Source organism: Numida meleagris, chromosome 2 (assembly GCF_002078875.1).
Source record: "Numida meleagris isolate 19003 breed g44 Domestic line chromosome 2, NumMel1.0, whole genome shotgun sequence".
Taxonomy (NCBI): Eukaryota; Metazoa; Chordata; class Aves; order Galliformes; family Numididae; genus Numida; species Numida meleagris.
Window position 1 is genome coordinate 115,274,206 of NC_034410.1, and position 18,696 is coordinate 115,292,901.

The 18,696-nt window shown below is 38.8% G+C and overlaps 1 protein-coding gene across 11 annotated transcripts in view; it reads right to left on the reverse strand.

Annotated features, from left to right (window-relative positions):
- The window catches only part of NCOA2 (nuclear receptor coactivator 2), a 191,503-nt gene that overhangs the window by 97,591 nt on the left and 75,216 nt on the right, over window positions 1-18,696 (reverse strand). Inside the window, exon 4 of one of the 11 annotated variants that reach the window (XM_021385607.1) lies at window positions 17,454-17,542. The exons of the other annotated variants lie outside the window; for them this stretch is intronic. The gene's annotated coding sequence lies outside the window, so the exon portion shown is untranslated. The remainder of the gene's footprint in view (window positions 1-17,453; window positions 17,543-18,696) is intronic. 11 annotated transcript variants of the gene reach the window in all.

Below are 18,696 nucleotides of genomic sequence, written 5' to 3' on the forward strand. Positions count from 1 at the left end.
GACATCCTGAGGCTTTTCAGTCTGTTCTCTCACTGTCTGTGCCTCATCCCAGACAATCCAGTCCCGCCTCCATCAGCCCTTCAGTCCTCGCGCAGTGCATCAAATGAGGTGCAGCCATTGCTGTTACAGTGACAGCAGCTGTTTGCACTGCAGAAGAGTAAGACACTTGAACACGCATTGGAAAGATGACAGAGCTGACTCTGGGCTTTATTCAAGTCAAGAGGCCACTGACTTTTAGGAGAGCTGACTAGCCTGTGTCAAGTGCTGTTTGTGAGAAAGGCTGGGAGGGCAAAGACTTCCACCAGCACAGAAAAGGAGAAGCGGAGATGCCGAGGCCTGACTTGGAGGAAGCACAGTGAGTGCAGTACAGCTCAGGAATAAAGACAGTGCAATGATTTTTCAGGTGTTAACTTTCCATAAATGTAGAAGCAAACATACAGCTTTCAAATATCAGATCATAAAATTCCTCTGTATGAACACTAACATAAATGTTAGGATTTTCAAGTTGGAACCGGAAACTTTTGACTTAGATGTCAACAACATAAAAATTCCACCAGTTCAGGAACTCCTAATCCACCACTACTTGAACACAAAGTAGATTTTCCTTTTACCAGCTGTGCTAAAATAAAGAGGGTTTGAGAGATAAAATCTAGCTTTTCTGCCCTTTGCACCTTCTCCTGAGGGACAATGAACACCACCAACTCCTGCTGGAATCATATTGATTGCATTTCCACTGGGATTTTTAGCACTTGCCATTCCTGACAAGCATCTGCAGCACTTATACCTCCAGTAGCACACTGCTAACTACTTTCTGACTTCTGTCCATATGAGGACAGTCAGAAGGCAGAAACCTCCTTATCTCTTAACAACTCAGACAATATTATTAACTTCTCTTGGCAGTACAAAAACATTTATGCTTTTCAAACGCAGCTCTCGTAACTTCATAATTGGGCATACAGCACCCACAGCATGCAGGTTTTTGCAGTAACTGACTGGAGAACGCAAATAATGTGCCAGGCACTATATAAAACAATTAAGTTCTGCATGGACATGTCCATTGGCAATTATACCTTTTTCTTTTTTTAAATACAAGTGTGATGACTCCTGTTTACTGTGCTTTTTGAGTGAGTAATGGTTGGGATTTTTTAAAATTAATTAATTTATTTATTTCTAATCTCTGCTGCTTCAACACTTCACCTTTATTTAAGAAGGCCTAAGAAAGACTAAAAAAAAAAAAAGGAAATGGTCTGTCCTGGCTCAGGACCTGCTTTTCCTCTTCTCAACTAATAAAGGGTCAGATCCTCCGCCTTGAGGTTCTGGCCAGTGCTCTCCATGGGTTACGTGCAGAGGGCTGCTCTCTGATGGCGCTGGGCCTCAGCCCTCAGAGAGGCAAGCTCAAGACAGCAGATTGCTTCCACTGACGCTGAAAACACATGAGAGGAACTCAACACAGGAAGCTGAGCAAGAAGAGAAAACCAGAACGAGAATGGAAATACTACAGAAGAGAAGTAAATAGGTTGTATTAACATGATACATTATATGCATAGTAACACCTATCATCCCTTTTTAGAAAGAAAGTTATATTATCAAGTCCATATTTTTCTTTTTTAAAGAAATGACAACACTAAAAAATGTGACTTCCAGTGAGTATATTTTCAAAACACAGCTCAATATCTTTATTTCAAGAAATCAAAAGTTGCCTCATCACAGAACAGAAATACTTATGGGGGAAAGATTTTTGATAATAAAAGGATCATTAAATCTGTAGACCAACATAGGGCAAGATTCAATAAGTGAAATTTTAAGTTAGACAAATTTAAATTACACGATAGTCATACTCACAAATGTTTACTTTTAATAGGGGAACAAAATCATTATATTTCATCCAAGGATAAGGTATGTTTTCTGTAATGTAGCTTCAGCTGGAGACAAATCCATCTCTAAATGACATCCTATGGCTCAATCAAGGAGCGGATTAAGGAAGAAGTCATTTGGTGAAATGTTACGGTCTCTGCTAACCAGACAGGGCAGCACAGCATAACACTCCACCTGGCCATAAAAGCAATGCTGTGTGAACTCAGCAAGACTTGATATACTGCCTGTGGTTTCCCTTGAAATAGAAAGTTGCTGTTGTGTTTAATGCAAGTGAGACCTCTACCTTTAGTTCAAGATACAGCAAATTACTCTACCATGCCTAGTGATGAATATGTGGGTCTCTGTGCCTAGACTTCTCTCCAAAGAGAAAGCTAACATTTCCCACTAAGACAAAAAATCTTCTGTCCTGTTTCTGCTCAGCAGTCCTTTTCTAGCCACCAGAGGCATGAAGACATTGCTGTGCATTTGGGCAGCCAGTTCCTGTAAGTGGCAAGAAGGAAACACAGAAAGACTGTATCTTGCAGACCCCAGAATTCTGGGCTTTCATGTCCCTCTAAGGGATCTCATCAAAGAAGGGAGATTTCCAGAATAACTGGCCTCACATGTAAGAAACTGGAACACTGGGACAGCTGCTTATTGCAAATTTAGGAATAAATCATGAGATAATTCAAAGCTTCATCATCCATTCAAGCTAAACCTTACAAACATGTCAGAAAGTGCTATGTCAGTACAAATGATGAAAAGCAAACAGTGAAGAACAGTAAACACTGAGGACTGACCTCTTGCCTTAATCATCTGGAATTCAGTACACAGTAACAGTTGTGTTGCTAGAACAGGGCCGTGCCAAATTTTGGTATAAAGCCAGATTTCTAAGTACCTAGAACATCAGTGGATGATACAGAATGGCAGAGAAGAGAAACAAAAGAAAGATAGCTTTTCTATTAAAAGTTTAACGGTTCTGGTGATAACTTCTCTTGGTATCAACAGAATAGTGGGAAGAGGGAGACACCAGTTTGACTGAACCCAAACACAAATATTCCTAAAAGTTACTGACACAGATAACAGTATTTGATGAGAGAACCAAGAGCCAGAGACTGCAGCCCAATGAGTAAAACAAAAGTGAAAGGAGAAGTATCAGTAGTTGGAATTTATCTGAATGGCAAACAAATAATTAAATCTAATATGGAATAAAATCAACTTTAGGACAATGTCTAAATGGCTGAGGCTGAGGTGACAAAATTGAAATTTAACTGAAATATTATGAAAATTCAAGATCTTCAACTTTTACAAATTATGAGAGTAAAAGAGGAAAAAACCCCAACCTTACGCTAATTTAACAGCAATCACTGATGTAGGATATTCAGGAATATTGAAAGCCATGACAGTTATGTGTTCAACAGTGAAGCATGACTTCTCTCTCACAACAGTGCAGGTTTTCTATTAGTGTCAGTATTAACAAATATGTCTAAAGAAAGATAATAATCATTTTATTAAGGACAAAATGTAGGTATACAAATAATTATTCACAGTAGAAATGAGACACAGAAGTCTAACAGAGACCTAATTCTGAACAAAAATGTTACACAACCTCAATAACCCCCAGTGCTTATAGTTGAATATTTAAGTCTATGATAAGAGAGGAAGCATGTCAGGACTTGGGTCTATTGCTAACTCTAAGAGAAAAGTTCAACACAATGAACTGTAAAAATGGAAAGATAGTTCTCAACTTGTTTCCTCTGTTTTCCTTAAAATGGACTGCAGAGGATGTACATATGTATGACAGAAGGAAAAGGCTCAGAAACAGCATACAGCTCAGTCATTTTCATCTGATATATTTCGAACGTGTAGATAATACTGTAACATTCTGATAACTTCTACACATACACATCAGTGTTACATTATACGTCACAATTCACAGGACTATTAAAATCTCACAGATCATTCTTAATAATAATTTTATGAGTTATTTGTTTTCAAAAATATTAGGTTATTAAAACCTCATCTTTTCAAGGTTCAAGTTAATCATGAAACAATAAATACTATCATATAAGTCATTTGTCTTGAATTATCAGAGTATCCCTTTGACAGGAGACCAACCAAGAGATCCTTTCTTCCATCTTATCATAGAATGGCTTGGGTTGGAAGAGACCTTAAAGATAATCTAGTTCCAACTTCTCTGCTGTGGGCAGGGTTGCTGCGGGCAGGGTTGCCACCCACTACAGCAGGTTGCCCAGGGCTCCATCCAACCTGGCCTTGAATACCTCCAGGGATGGGGCACCTACAGCTTCTCTGGGCAATCTGTTCTTGGCCACTATTACACAGAAAATAGGTGGGATACGCAACATTTCAAGACAAAAAGGCCTCGAGAAGATTTTGCTGGCAGTTTTAACAGCAGTACAGCGAAGAAGGACAGAGATGATCTCTAAAATAATTGGGATGTAAAGTCATTTATATGTTTCAAAAGCCATATTTTCAACCAGAAGCCAACATATAATCAAAGCAACTGAGGCGTTCTGTGCTTCCACGCTACCTCCTCTGGAGGAGCAGGATGTCATGCAGGGCCACATCCAACATCAAGAGGACGACTGCTGCCCTCACCAAGTGCAATTCAGCATTCCTCACAGAGTCGGATCAACTGACTCAGAGGATGCTGCAATCCTCTGTGTCCAAAGGACTGGTTTTCTCCAGACTGTGCACAACAGGAATTGTGGTTTGGGATGCTATTGTTTTGGGGGATCAACAAAGATGCTCTGACAGCCAGTCAAGTTTTCAAAATGGCTTCCAACTTAGCTTGACAAAACCAAAATTCATGAATGGTCATTTGTTCTCTCAGATGAAAGGCTAATGGGTGGACAGAATATAGTTTAAATGAACTAAAGCCGTTAACAAATAGCAAAGGGAGTCTTGTTCTCCAGCTGGAGTAATTCTCTTGGTTAATATGTTTGACATGCTGATGTTACCACTGAAAGAAAATTTAAATACAGTTAAGGTTTTACAGGGCAGCTGAAGGCCTTCTTTTTTTTATTTTCTTGAAATAGGCATTTTTTTTTCAAAGCCTTTTCATTTTTAAATCTTACACAAGAGTGAGTACAACACACAGTGATGACTCTCCAGAAATGTAAGCACTTACAGATTACTAAGCAAAGATATTCCAAGCAAAAGAAATATACAGATAGATGGATAAAACAACTATCTGTACCACATCACCACCACCACAAACAAACACCACCACTTTGGAAAGAATCCAGTAGGTAGCAAACCTATACCACCTATTAGCCAAGAGAACAACAATTTCTGAAATCACCTTCCTGAAGACTTCGGATTCAACATAATTCTGAATATGCTAGCTATAAAGAGACTTAGACTAGATGGCACTGAGAAGGTATAAATGTGATAACACTTTTTGATGGTAGCAAGAAGGGAGAGCCTCCAGTGGAAGCAATGAGTGATGCACTGGGAATTAAGTAACAGTGTCAGTTAAAGGGCCTCAGTTTTAGAAAGCCTGGCAAACTCATGATTGCAGCTCCTAGATACGATGTTTTTCTTCTCTTCCACTAAAGCAGGGTTTAAAAAAAAAAGAAAGAAAGAAAGAAAAAAACAGCTTCTGTGATGGCAATATCATTCCCAGAGTTTAGATATTTTATAATACAAGGAGGAAAAACAGCAAAGGGAAGGTCGAGCTGGTTACTACTACATAACACTGATGTTAATGTTTGTATTTACAATGAGGATTATTGAGAAAGACAGGAGAAAGAAGAGGAAGTGATAAAGTATCCATTTTTATGTTTTAGGCATTGAGAAAGCTTCCATGACATAGGATCCCTGCCATCTTTAATATATTGCACTCGCTTAATATCTTTATATAAATACATACAAATTACCTTTATTAATATATATCCTGCAGCATCTCAGCCACTCTCAGAGCCAGAGCAGTGGGCAGATAAGTAAAAACTGAACGAGCGAAGTCCTCAAGCTCTACAGCTGAGAAGAGTGCTAGATGAAAGTATCAAGTAAATGCAAAGAACAACCAAAATGATGCCTAAAGCACAACGGAAGAGGGCCAAGATGGAAGGGAGCATGAAGGGAAATATTTCAGAGCAGATGACTGCAGTTAATCAAACAATTTACCATGGTCTAAAAGTATACTCTTCTAAATCAGCTATATTAAGTCATGTAGAAGTAATTTCTCTTTGATTTTTTTTTCCCCTCAAAAATCTCTTACTTGGCATAGCAGTGCTTCCCTCCTCCATCACAGTTTTTTTTTCTAGTAACATCTCCCAACAATCTTTTGGACTGGATGTGACTTCAGGTGTAAAGCTGCACTTCATCCAGTAGTGCACTAGAGAATACCCAGGAGTCTGTTATCCTTAGGAGAGATCTAAAATTTGTGCAAGAACTCTCTTGCCTCTATTGTCAGTATTAGAAAGCCTGGTCCTTTCCCAAATATTTAAAGGCTTATTTGGATTTAGTTGGATATTGTTCTGAGTTAATATTTGGACTTGGATTAAAGGCCAAGCCCTTTAAATTTATGCTAATGTCATGGATCTCGATGCTAGATAACTTAGAAGCATGCTCTGCTGAAGACCATTCCTTAAACTCACCCTGAAGCCAAAACTGATACACAGAAGAGAAACTCAATTATAAAGTAGCATATATCAGCAGGAACACGTACAACAGTGTCCTTCAAAACCTTGCTGGTTGCCCACTAATTTCCAGGTAGAGTTGAAGTTGTTCACACAAGTACAAAGTCCCTTGGAACACACTTAGTCTTGCTTTCAGTATGTTATATATATGTGTGTGCATGTGTGTGTAGATCTGTGTGTATATATAAAAATATAAGATCTTGATTAACACATACCTAAATGAATAGAATAATATAAACAGTAAGATTGCAACATTTTTCCCCTTCCACATTTTGATGACATGCAGGACCTACAATGAACCCTAGGAATCATACTATAAATATCAGTTTATTTCAAACCATACATCCAGCATTTCAAATATTGAAGGATAATGGCTACTAGTATTAGTAATCAACTGGAAGTAAGTGATCCTTCACCTTGTAGTAAGCCTACCATGGTTCTGAACTCATGAAATTCAAAATCCAGTATTCCCCCAACCTTTGACTATTTTTCTGATCTTATTTTGTTTGTACTTCAGTTTTTGAAGTGTTTATTATTTTGAAAACTGCATTTGCACTTATCAGAGTAAGCTGGGTACTAACACTTGAAAGCAATTCCTTGGAGATACCAAAGTTTCAATACTATCACATACACACAAAGATTATATTAGGTTTCATATAACGAATACTTCTTCTCTAAGTGGAGTTCTGAAGGTATGACTTCTATTCTCGGGGGAAAAAAGAACAGACAGGATTTCTATAACCCTACAGTCTGCATGCTGTGCATGTCATGTAGCAATAAATAATTCATATTTTGACCTTATGGGATACTTTTTACCCATGGATTTCAAAGAGCTTTTGCAAAGGTGAATATATGTTTTATTACCTCTAGTTTATAGATCATAGGATGAACAGAGAAATGAAATGACCTACTCAAGGTCATTCTGTGAGCCAGGTGTACGTAGGTGAGTAACATCGGGCATGCTGCCTTTTTACTCAGGTTGCAGCTTACAGCAACACTCTGAAAACAGCCAGATACTCCCTCCAACTTCAACAATACCCATGAGAATGCATAGTGGATGTTAGCTATGTGAGAAATTTATAAGTCTAAACATACCCAAGAGGAAAAACAAGAAAGGACTGTCTCCAGGAAAATGGTGCTGGGAAAGAGCACTGCTTCCATGAGCAAAGCTATCAGCATCTCCTCAACAGGGATACACAGATTTGTCACTCTTCCACAGCACCAATTTCTTGGAGACCACATCAGAGACCAGTCTGCAATTGAAAAAAGTAGTTGTGGTATACTAATACATGAATGATACTGACAGGTATTTCAGCAGATTATTTTCTGATACAGATTTAATCGCACCTTGTGAACACTTCAACCTGAAAATAATTTACTTCAGAAATATTGATTCCAACTACGAAAAACTACCAGAAGAAGGTATGCTGCAAGGACCAAAGTTATTTAAAACAGAATTGAGGCCCACCAAATATTCTAAGAAATCGAAGATATTCTTTTACACTTTCATGAGCTAAAAAAGTAGTGGTTTTCCTAATGTTAATGTTAGTGTGAAGAAAAAGAAATTTAAACCAAAAATAAACATGCAAGAAATGCTCTGTAAAAAAACTGTTTAACTGCAGCCCTGAAACTAGTCCTTACATCTGAGAATATTTATAGGACTATACCACTGTAGGAAGATAAGACAGTTTAGTTTGTTAGTTTAAATCACAGTTGTAATGGTTTGGATTAAACATTTAATCTTGCAATTCTCTTAACTGTCTTACCTAATGTTAAGTCAAAGGCTCTACTCATGTCCTTAACTGCAAAGATTATGCACAAATGCTTTGTTGGCATTGGATCAGACCGCTCCTGATTTTTCAGGGTGGAGCCTTGATGTTGTATCAGACTGCTGAGGACTTAAGAGCATACAACATGCACAAATTAATCTGTTGTGCTGCCCTCTGAAGCGCAGGAGCAGTAGGACCCAAGGTCCAAAAGCGTTAGCCAAGAGAGATAACAAAAGTGAGGTTGTGCTTTTGTTTTCCTTTCGTTTGTTTCTTTTTCTTTCCCTGAAGAAAGAACATATACTGATCTGCCACAAAGGACAACTTAACTCTGTTGAAATAGCACGATATTTAAGCAAGCCAAAGATTTATATTTTACAGGGAAAAAACAAAAACATTGCCACTATTATTACCACCGACATGTAACAATTCGTAATAAACCATTATTCCATAAAAACATCCCAAAGCTAGAGTCAACTAACACAACACTGGAATGCGCCCTTCATAATAAACAAGTTTTTAAAAAGGGGGGAAAAAAAAAAGAAAAAAAAAGGGAAGGAAGAAAACAAATCTCAAATCTCAAACCACACACACTCCTTCCTCTGCATGTGCTAAAATGAGGTAAACCCAAAACGTGGCGATTGCAAACCGAAGTATCATTCTGAAACAACAAAGAAGTTCTTGTCTGTACTACAGGAATGAAATGAACTTAAAAGATATAGTCCAAGCATTAAGAAAAGACAAGATTTGCCAGCGTTTTCCTGGGATTAATGAAAGGGAAATCATTTTAAATCCCTCTCTTTTTTTCCTAGCTTCTCCCAGCTGAACTTGGGTATCAAAATGCAAAGTGGGCAGGGAGGTAGCTGCTATTTTCTGACCAAGTCATCCACAACAAAGCAATCTGATGATGTTTTAGAGAAAGTTTTAAGATTTCAAAGCATAACGTTGTTCTGAAGACTGAGTGGTATGTGTTCCTCTGTGCAAATGGAGTCCTGCAGACAGTAAAATGAAACATGCATATGTCATCAAAAATTCCTGTGTGGGTTTTTACGAGAAGCTGTTAAAAGTCTTGGTATTTACACCTGCTTACAAAAAAAAGTGAAATGTACTGAACAGGTGAGTAATGCTTCTCAGCAGAGTTTGGTCTTTGATTCCCATACAGCTGAAGTGTAAGCAGGGATATCAGCATCAAGGACAGAGCCACATGCAGTCCCTGCGCAAGAGCAGCCACCCATGCCGTGCCAGGCATGTTTCACACAGTTCTCCCCATATCTCTCTGTATGTAAGCTCCTTACCTTTTTTTCCGCCCATCACTACTACTTTCACCACCTGTGCTTAAGTAGATACTATGTAAATTATTATAATCTTATTAGCTTTAAGTGGTCACGTCTGCAAACATGGGCACTGCCTCTGCTTTCGCCAATGAGCTTTCACTAATCTGCACGCTAATATTGCCCTGGCTGTGCTCGGGATTGACTCACGAGGTCAAAATAGTCACCTGAGCTGACACGGACCCCAGAAAGCACACTCTTCTGCTGAAGACTAGCATCAAGCTAATTCGCATTTACACAGAAAATAAGGGTCAAATTATCCTTTTTTTCATGTTACAGATGTTTGCCACATCACATGCGTTGTCCAAAGCTTGTGTCCCTCCAGCCTGCATGGGCAGCTGGTTGAAGAGAAATCTCTCATCAGATCCCTCACCTCAGGACAAGGCTCTACTGCATTTCTACCCAGTTTACAAATGAAGAGAGCCAAATTCAGCAGCTTCATTCTTGTAGAATTTTACCTTAATTTTGGTGCTGTGAAAAGAGGTTTACCTCTGCACCTTGTCTATTTACTACTCCCTAGTAAATTAAATCTATCAGGAATAAAAGCTCTTTTAACTAGATTTAAATGGCAAATTACTACTTTTATTGTGAAGTTCCACAGCCAACGTTTAGCTCAGCGTGCAGCACACAAATAACATCTATATGCTAATTTATTTGTCATGATTTTCCAATGGTTTAATGACAGTTTAAAAACCTCTCAATATCTAGAATATGCTTGTGACAATAATTCACTTGTAGTGACCTAAATATTACTGGTGCAGCAGTAATGGTGCCCTTTTGCAACACGACTTTGACACCTGAATTAGACAAGGAATGCAATGACCCAGTTAAATTATGCTTCCACACAGGATGATAAGGAAAGAATTCCACCAGGCCAGGGAAGTTATCTTTCGGGAGCAGAATAGGAGGAAAGTTAAGAGACAAGCACACAATGCGTTACTGTATCTGTATGGAAGGTGATAGCTATTGTCTGTTGCTTTTTCAGAGGGAGAATAAAGGAAAACTACATTAGGTATTTGGATAACACTGAAGGGAAACTATGCTAACATGGCATTGTTTGGTCATGGCATAGGAGTTTCACCTACTTACCAAAGAGTAGTAAAAACTTTTTGTTCAGTTTATAATGGAAACCTTCCTAGGCAGCTTTAAGTGATACTGGAAGTGTCATTTTAACTATTTTATTTCCAGAAATTATTATAGAAAAAGAGAAAAATGCAGGCGCTATGAAGTATGCATAACTTGATATTTAATACATCCCTCAGAATAGTCAACGTGTTTTCTATTTTATACAAGTATATAGCATAATTATTAAGTAGATAGAATTGTTGGAGACATTTCAGTTCCTGCAATATGTAACTAGTTAGTCTATTATTCATAAAATAGTACGCGTGTACATGTCCTTCACTTAGAGTTCTATTTTAATCACTGAAACTACAGAAATAGCCCCATAATATTTCAATAAAGTTTCAATAATAACATTTTGGAACCTTCCTTATTATACTTCAAAAAGATCATGAAAGAACGTAAGTAGAAAACTTTCCTTCTCAAGTATGAAATCCATCTTACTAATTTTCCCTTCCACTCCACACATTAAAGAACATTCTTTCCCTACCAAGCTGTTTTTCTATTCTACATCCCCAAAGCAGAACAAATTCAGAACATCTACCTGAAGTTGGCCCTTACAAGGTAGAAATGTGGCAACAACAGTCGCTATTTTCAGGTGGAGTAGCTGCCACGCAAACAGCAAATCCATGCAAGTCATGGCCACAACAGAGGCAAGCCCTTGACGTTGAAGGATTATGCTCCTACCTTGAAGATCAAGATTACTCAATCAGGCTTTAACGAGGTCTGTTGGGTCACTGCCAACTCATGAGTTCCTATGGAGGCCAGCTCTCTGCCACCAGATTTCTGCTCACCAGTACAAGTGAAGGATGGATAGGCTGTATTTTCAAACAACCAAGTTTGTTTCAGTGTTTTTTTGTTGTTATTGTTTGTTTGTTATTGGAGAGAGAATTAAATATCAGTAGAGGGAATGAGTTGACAATAAGGTATGTTGCTTGGCATTCAAGACGAGTAGTTTTCATTTCACTGTATTTTAACAAACTGGAAAGTTTCAAAATCTTGTGTGACCAAATCAATCAAACTCATGTGGTAACAGTCACTGAGCCATTTAAGTGCCTTAAAGCTTTCAGCAGCAGCTCTTTGCTGCAGGTACAGGCATGGCTAAAGTGAATACATTTGTCTCCAAAAACAAATGGAATTAAACCCAGCAGTCAATGTAAAGTGCAAGCTTCAACATGAAAAAAAAAAAAAAAGAAAAAGAAAAAACACCTTTATTTTATCAGTATTTCAAAATTCTTCCTTCCTTCAAAACAACATTTTTCAGTATCTTATTTATCTTACTACCATATGCTTGCAATTTCCACTCTCCGTAAAAGTCATCCTGGAAAACCAACGGCAAATTTTTGTGAACCACAGTTATAATAAAATAACTCCCTCCATGGAATGGTCTGAAAGCTCGGAGTGCTCCCGCTGCACCCCTCCACATCTGGCATATGCATCAGATTATAAGCCAGCGGGCAAAGCAAAGAGATGGGAAGGGAGATAGTGGCCGCATCACAAACACAAGGCAGTACACCTTCTAGAAGTAGACTTGTTTCTCTGACTGCCAGCATGTCAAAGTGTGACAACCAAGGCAAACATGGGAGAAGTGCACACACAGACAAAGATCCTCTGCTTCAGCCAGTTCCCTGATAGGCCCTGGGTTATATGGAATACGCTCAGAAGGCTTCACAACCATTGCTCTGTGCCAGCAGTGCAACAGGGCTTCTGACTTTGTTGACTGACAAAGTTCACAGGAAATCAGTCTCTCATTCACAAGACTCTTTCACTTGATGTCATTTGTGATTTCATAGGTACAAATGAAACCAAAGACCGGCCAAATGGCCTAGATGTCATAATATTTTTTGTCAGACTAATAAATGCAGTTAATCTGTTGATCTTGCTGTTCAAAAGTCAACTGGAAAAATGCATGCATCAAAAAGAACCCAGGAACCAAATGGGATTATTGGTAGTGCCATTTCCCAGGTCTCTCTGAAGTCACACTTCCTCATCCCTTCAACCCCACGGCAGCAGCAGGACACATAAAACCTTCATCACGTCTTTAAGGCTCAGCAATAAATACCCTGCAGTCTGAATTATCAAAATTATTCAGAACGGTCAAATGATTTTTTGTTCAAAACCAACTTGGCACACTGCTCAGGAAACCATTAAGGCAAACAAGAACGACAGAAGTTGAATTCTTTTTACTAAGCTAATTGATGGCTGTACCAAAATGAAACATGCAACTGCATATGCAAAACTTTCAAAGACGCACTGTATTACAGTTACAAAGTGACTTCCCCTCCATGCCCGCTGTAATATGATCGTAATTGCTGTGAAAGGGCGAGAGACCGACTAGATGTTAAATCCTGCCATCTGTAGGTGCTTTACACAGTTCCATTTGCTGCTGCCGGGTCAAAAGTTTACTGTATTTTCACTTGTTCATAACCAATCACAGCAGTCTTTGCTACATGTAATCTTTGACCCGCTCTCAAAGCAATTTTTGTATTATACAGTCATATGATTACACTGAAGAAAAAACTACCCACACATTTTATTAAGAATACATTTCTTGTTGGTTAGCTTAATAATTATTATTTCCATATTCAGTAAGCGTACTGTAGAGATATTGTTCTTCCCAGTGAACTCCCCTGGAGCCCAGCAACCACACTGAATCCTCCCCATAAAGCGCTCCAGCAGTTCTGGCCATGTGCAGTTGGAACCACATGCAGAACGTGGCTGGAAGGCGCTCACTGTACCTGCAGCTTGAAAGGGAGGGGAGCAACTGCTCCATATACCCTGAGTGGGGGAGGAGAAGCTCTGCAGGCATTTCAACTAACTTTGTGTTCACTGTCAAAATGTCGTTGAAAATTAGCATTTCCACAAGAATATCCCTACATGTTTTTACATGGAATACACAACAGGAGATTACATGGAGACATTCGTGTTGCAAATATTATTACTATTATTAACATATTTACACAACAAGCAGTCCCACAAACAACAGAATTAATGAAGCCTCATCTCCCACGGATTTGCATCTCTTGGTTGGTTGACTTCTGTGTCTAGAAAGGCGAAAGCTTTGAAGGAAACTTTTCCCACAGCTGGACCGTTTGTGAAAAGCCTATCTTTTCCCATTCCTAGGATTCACACGCAACTAATAAGATTTAGGATTATTTCATGCTGCAACCTTTCCCTTTGTCAGGACATGTCTAGGTGCTCCCACTTACACCTGTTTTCACAAAATGTGTGGGCTCTGACTTCAGAGATCTCTGCTTTGCCAGAAGATGTGACAAAAATCCCCAACAGGTAAAGAAGCCACCGAAGGGAGCAGTACCAGATCTGGAGGTTGGTGGCCCTGCCTGTGGCAGGGGGGGTGGAACTTGATGACCACTGGAGTCCTTTCCAAGCCAAGCCATTCTATGATTCTATGAAGGGAGATGAAGCAACAATGCGAGTGTGTGTACACAAGTGCATGTTGACCTCATGAGCTTTCATTCCATAGGAAAGAAGGATAAAAATAAATGAGAATATTTGACCTTAATATAATTTCTTAGAAAGCTAATTTAGATGGCCCAAAGTAGACAGATGGCTATACTAACACAAGCATCATAAGATTTAAATTTACCTGTGGTGGATTTTGCTAGGCAGTTTTCAAAGGAAAGCAGACAGTCAGACCCCCCCCACGTTTTCTAACAGAAGTTACACAGAAAGAGATACATTTTCAAGGACACGTATTTTACTGTAGTCTATGAATTGTGATAGATTTGTGATCCTTTACTTCCTTTTTTAAAATTTAGTATTTATGCACGTGCACACTATCTCCAAGGACAAACTAAAGTCGACACTCATGAATAGTTGCATTGCTGTGCCTCATGTCTGATTCTTACATGCTAAACCCTTTGTAAATGTAACCGAGAACAAAAGCAAGCCCATGCCACCGAAAATATCAGTCAAGTAACATATACAAGAGAATAATCAAATGAATAACATTAAATAATTTCTAAGCAGTTCATAACCTAAAATGTATTCAACATTCAGAATTAAAATTATGTAGTCACAATCATTCACATAAAAACAAAGAAATAAAAAAATGGAGAAAGAATAATAAAAAATACCCCAAATATATAAACCAGAATCAGTCTGAAACAGCCCATTATCATCTCACCTCTTGCATTACAAAGACTGTAGGATTTTACTTAGCAGCTGCTAAACAAAGACTGATGGCTCTGGCATCTGTCAGCCATGCTTACCGCATTTCTGCTTTCTTACCAACAGTCTACCCAATTCAGAAATTACCACATCTGTACATACATATACTGTCAAAAGCAAAACACAGAAAACATGTACTTGTAAATCAGTACCTGCACTTGAAGATACTTCCATGGCTCTATCTGAAAATGTAATTAGAAAAAAAGTTGATCCATTCTCAGTCATTCCTGTCTAAAATCTTTAACAAACTTGTAGACAAGGAGGACCTCACATCTACTGATGTACCTAATGCTTGAATAAATCTCCATGTGCTTGGAAAATGCCACTTCTTTTCTGCATTTTTTGTGCCCCCTATTAACAGCAGTGACAGAAGATTAATTTAAAACATTGCAGAAAAAAACAGAATTTTGAAGTTTCACTATTTCTCCTGAACTCTGTAATTTTTCTTTCTGGAAAATGAAAGTCTCTCTGAAATGGAAACCAGGTTTGAGAGAAAAATGGAAAGATCTTATGACCAAAAGTTGAGAGAAGCCCTGAAACCACCGTTAAATTATTGAAGATAAGAACTGGAACATTACAGTAACAAGCATTCAGAAACCTTCTAAATGAGTCTATTGCTAAGTAGAAGTCCCACCTGAATAAAAATACGCAAGATTTGAACCCAGGTGGTTATACCTCCTTTAAAGAGTGCAGCACTTCTAATATTTCTACAGCTCAAAAATCAGTATTAGAAAGTTTGTGGCTACAGAGAACGAATTTATATTACTGTTTATATTACTGGGGCAATTTGGAGAGTCCAACACTGATACGAGCGATCTGATTAGCTGACTTGTAAGGACCCCACTCCTGACAAGGAAAAACAGTCTATCCTTAGGAAGCAGATATTTCAGGCCAGAAACCATAGGGCAGCTCGATGAGGCTCAGTGGGATTTACAAGTACCTGGATTTCACGTAGGTCCACAGAGTACCAGCAGGGGTGAAGTGTGATGCAGGAGAACTGGTGCTTTCACTCAATTTAATTAAAGAACAAAAATTCTGCAAAAAATACTAGAGGCCAAGACTAATTGCAATGACTCTCTACCACGATGCATGCATTTCTCTGTTTGTTTATGCCTGAATTGCGTAATAAAGATTATTTAAACACACAAGCATAAAAGTAACTTAGAGGTTTTTCTACCATCAGCTGAAAGAGAGAAACATAGCAAGCTGAGATCTTAAAATCTTGAAGCCTTTTTTGTAGTTGATTTTTGTATTATTTCATTTTCACCTGAATCATCCTTGTTATGACTAGAGTTTAATAGTTCCCTTAATGTTCAACGGTGAAAATTCTTAAAACAGTCAAAATGAAAAAATGTAGAATTTAAAGAAAATGTAAATAGTATAAAAAATTGAAATCTTCATTTAGTATTTAACCTTATGATAATAAAAATACACAACTGAGCATGGAGATAATTGCTTTGGACAACCTGCATCTATTAAATAAATATTCAGTGCTCTCATGTAATGGGTATGTGCATTATTTCAGGATAATAAAATCTTTATAGACTATAACAGCATACCAATGACAAGTACATATACATATACTGGTTTTTTTTCATTCCAGCTTCTTATGCTCTTTTCACATTTAACAGTTACTTTCTCAAATCAATGTTTAAATTATCCTAAAATGCAATATAAAACTATAATATAAACTATTTGACTATTTGACTTCTCAAATGGCAATTAGAAGTTTGAATCTAAATTATGTCACATGCAAATTCTATGCTTTTTATATGCCATGGTAGCTTGTAATTGATAAAGGCATTTTTAATGAACAGTCTTGAAGGATGTGGTTTTCTATTAAAAGAGGTCACTTATCACCAGGGCTCTGCCGTTATATTTTGGTGGTTGGCTATAGGTTCCCCCCACTGCCTGATTCTCACAGACATCACCTCTGAGTCTTCACAGTAGTCACTGAGCTGACATGCCTGCACACACACCACAACGAGTTATCCCAGATATACTGCCAAGATGCCAGCGATGAAATAAGACTGGACCACAAAAGGTTGGAGGCTCTTCTATCGGACTCCTTCCACTGCCCCAGAGGCTGTCCTATAAACTCGACCGGGACAAGCCCTGAATAATGTTTAGGTGCTGGGCAGCATCTGCTGCTTCAGAATTCCCCACCTCCTTTGGCAAAAAGCAGAGACAGAAATCTCCTGCAGGCTGGTCTTGGCCCACAGACCACCACTGGGACCATACTACTGCACAAGTAAGAGCAACCTATTCATTGCATCAAACTGACTGGTCCTACCATCCTCTTTGACAACATAGCTCCTTCCAGTCACTTAAGTCAATGAGAAAGCACCGTACAATGTGAGCATGTTTCAACACCTGAGCTTGGATTAGGAAGTCAACCATGAAGGAAACTACAGCCATGTCACACTAAGCAAAGAAACACATGAGTAACTCTGGCAAGTGCCTAAGATAAGGCTCTTCTGAATGAGTGATGATAATGTTACAGTTATGTTATAATTAATTATTACCTACGCACAGAACAGAGTATGGAGAAGATCAAGTGTAAGCTGTGTCACCACTTTCCTTCAGAGCCGGAGCTGCATGTTCTCTTAAAATGCTGGAAGACAAGAACAGGAAGGAATCTTTCACACAGCTGAGTATGTTATAACCCTTACTGTGCCTTAAAATTTTAGAATGAAAGAAACACCTCAAACAACCACAGTTTTTCACAGGTCTTATAGCAGCTCTCACTTTCCTTGGTCTTCTCTTGTCTTCCCTGTTAAAACACAGTCAAAAATTCTGGGAAGCTCCAAGCACAACTGTCCTGATTTCTGTTCCCTTCACAACTGCTGCTAGTCGTAAACTGGTTTTTATGCAGAGGCTGTTAAGCCCTCAGGTTGGATGCTGGGAAAAAATTCTTCTCTGAAAGGGTGGTCAGGCACTGGAACAGGCTGCCCTGGGAAGTGGTGGAGTCACCATCCCCAGAAGTGCTCAAGAAACGTACAGATATTGTACTAAAGGACATGGTTTAGGGAGGAAACCTTGGTGGCAGGTGGATGGCTGGACTGGATGATCTTTGGGGTCTTTTCCAACCTTGGTGATTCTATGATTCTAACACTTCTTTAGATTTAAAATTCCATTCAGAGAGATGAATCAAGGCTCTGGACATCCATGTAGCTCTCTGGTTATTCCAGTGACAACAAAATGGGTTAGCCAGCTTTTCCTAAAGAAGGGAAAATCTCAGGTAGCACAGTACAAAGTAGTCTTTTTAGGAATTGTTTCTTGCATAAAGTAAAAGAATTGTCATCATAAATGCATAATACTCTGCAAGGCCTTGAGTAAGCACTGTTCACTATTTATCTGATAGTAGAAGAGGAAAGCTAGGAAAGGGAAGCAAAATGTTTCTTTGCCATCATATTATGTTTAGGACAGAGTAGTGTTTGTTGAGCTCAGCCTGAAGGTTCTTACAGGCCTTTGCAAAATGTCATGCAGCCTCTCACATGACGAAAAGCCTCTCCAAGGCTGTCAGAACAAGAAAAGCTCCACTGATGATCCTGGTTATGTGGAGAGTTCTTTCATCTCAGCAACTGAGCAGGCCTTCCCCAGAGCACTCCTGGGAGAGCTGCCTGTCCCTGGACAGGCTCCTCTCTGGCTCTTCCCAGCAAGCGGAGGGAGCAGGGAATATTCAGGAGGAATTTGCTGCTTAAGTGCCTGACAGCAGCAGAGGCAGAGAAGCAATGGCAAGCCTTTTCTGGATGAGAAGCTGGAGCT